Source organism: Capsicum annuum, chromosome 3 (assembly GCF_002878395.1).
Source record: "Capsicum annuum cultivar UCD-10X-F1 chromosome 3, UCD10Xv1.1, whole genome shotgun sequence".
Classification (NCBI taxonomy): domain Eukaryota; kingdom Viridiplantae; phylum Streptophyta; class Magnoliopsida; order Solanales; family Solanaceae; genus Capsicum; species Capsicum annuum.
The window spans coordinates 197085900-197088422 of record NC_061113.1 but is presented as its reverse complement, the minus strand read 5'-3'; the positions used below and the strand labels follow the sequence as shown (position 1 = coordinate 197088422).

Here is a 2523-nt window from a genome sequence, read left to right as displayed (position 1 = left end):
TTGGGAGTTGACTAATAAGTCGTATTTTGTTATCTTTCTAAAATTCTTTTATTCTTGGATGATGATTACTCTGTTGATATTTGAGGGTTATTTATGGAAACTTCGTTGATTTGTGTTGAACTGAATGAAATGGCTCAAAGGGTTAGCTTGTGGCTACTCGTAGCCTCAAGTACCGTGTGATGCTCCGGGACCCATTTTCTGGGGCGTTACAAACTTGGTATCAGAGCCTAAGGTTTTAAGGTGTCCTAGGGAGTCTGACAAGCCGTGTTAAGTGGAGTCTTGATCATCGGTGTATAGCGTGCCACATCTATGAGCAAGAGGCTACAAGATGTTTTAGGAAAAAGTGTGATTCTTTCTTTCAGAAGTCTATCGTGCTTAAAGTATCTCTCTCTGCTATTGATTTGTGCTCTCCTTTTTCAGAAATATGCCTCCATATCGAGTGAGAATAAATAATGATGGTCAGCAACCTCAACCCGTTGATCCATTGAATGAAAACGTGTCTTATGCTGAATTTTGGGTAGCCTTTCAAGCACTGGCCCAAGCTATTACTGCAAATATTCAGGCCAACCCGGCCCTAGCTCCACAGCAGCAGGGAGGTGATTCAGCTGCTGGCAGGATCCATGAATTCATGTGGATGAATCCGCTGGAATTCTATGGGTCCAAGTCTGATGAGGATCCACGGTTGTTTTTAGAGGAGGTGCGGAAGATTACTTAGGTGATTCATATATCTGAGGAACATAGTGTGGAGTTGGCTGTGTATAGGTTAAAAGACCTTGCTTATGACTGAGTTGTTGCTTGGAGGAAAGGTAGGGGTGAGGGAGTTGTCCCTACAACTTGGCAAGAGTTCCAGGATGCATTCCTGGATAAGTTTTTCCCTTTGGAGATGAGGGAGGCGAAGGTGGAAGATTTTATGAACCTGCGACAGGGCTCTATGACTGTTAGGGAGTACTGTCTAAAGTTCAATCAGTTGGCCAAGTATGCTCCTGACTTAGTGGCTGATAATCGGGCTAGTATGAGTAAGTTTATGACTGGAGTATCTAGTTATGTGGTTAAGGAGTGTAGGTCTGCTATGCTGAATAGTGAGATAAATCTTTCTAGGCTGATGACTCATGCCCAATAGATTGAGGTAGACAAGATTAAAGAGAGAGATAGAATGAGAGAGAATAAGAGAGCTAGGTCCGACCAGCACGGACAGGGTCAGACTAGATCGCAGAGAGGGAGTCACCCTCAGTATCAGGATTGTTCATCTATGCCAGCATCGTCATTTGTTAGTTCTCCCATGCCTAGATGTAGGCAGGAGCAAGGTAGCAGGTCATATACATCCAGGTCCCAGTACAGTGCTGGTAGTAAGCCAAATTGTCCCCTGTGTCCTAAGTGTGGTAGGGCTCATTCAGGTGAGTGTTGGGGTGAGAAGAGGGGTTGTTTCCGATGTGGTGACATGGGTCACAGATTTAGAGATTGTCCACAGGATGGACAAGGGCGTCATGACTATCGCCCTCAGACCTAGACTCAGACTGTTAGTGCTCCAGTTCCAGTGACTTGCCCAACCCAGCTCAGGGCGCCTCTTTTAGAAATGCTGGCGGGCAGTACCAGAATAGATTCTATGCTTTACCGTCCTACCAGGAATAGGAGGACTCTCCCGATGTTGTTACTGGTATGCTTCGTATATTTCAGTTTGATATGTATTCTTTGTTGGATCCTGGATCCAGTTTCTCATATGTTACACCTTTGATTGCTGTGAATTTTGAAATGAGTCCTGAGATTATTCCTGAGCCTATCCTAGTTTCTACCCCAGTGGGTGATTCGATTGTTGCCCAGAAAGTGTATAAAAAGTGTCCTGTTACCGTTCTTCATAGAGTCTTGTTGGCTGATCTGATTGAGTTAGACATGGTAGATTTTGATGTGATTCTGGGTATGGACTGGCTGTATTCTTCTTATGCCTCTATTGATTGTCGGACCCAAGTGGTCAAGTTTCAGTTTCCGGGTACATTCGTGTTTGAGTTGTCTGGAAATTCTGTGTCACCCAAGAGTCATTTTATCTCTTACCTCAAAGCTAGAAAGCTTATTTCCAAGGGGTGTATTTACCATTTGGTTAGAGTCAAAGACACTAAGTCTGAGACTCCAACTCTCCAGTCTTTTAACGTCGTCAATGAATTTTCTGATATCTTTCTGGATGAGCTCCCAGGGATACCTCCTGATAGAGAGATAGAGTTCAGAATTGATCTTTTTCCCGATACTCAGCCCATTTCTATTTCTCTTTACCGTATGGCCCCTGCAGAACTTAAGGAGTTGAAAGAGCAACTCAAAGATCTACTAGATAAGGGTTTCATAAGGCCCAGTGTTTCTCCTTGGGGTGCTCATGTGTTGTTTGTGAGAAAGAAAGATGGCTCTTTGCGTATGTGCATTGATTACCACCAACTAAATAAAGTCACCATAAAAAATAAGTACCCTCTTCCGAGAATAGATGATTTGTTTGACCAATTACAAGGTGCAAGTTATTTCTCAAAGATAGACATTCGTTCC

The 2523-nt window shown here is 43.5% G+C and overlaps 1 pseudogene; it reads left to right on the top strand.

Moving 5' to 3' along the window:
• Window positions 1-862: 862 nt before the first annotated feature.
• The window catches only part of LOC124896780, a 10460-nt pseudogene continuing 8799 nt past the window's right edge, over window positions 863-2523 (top strand).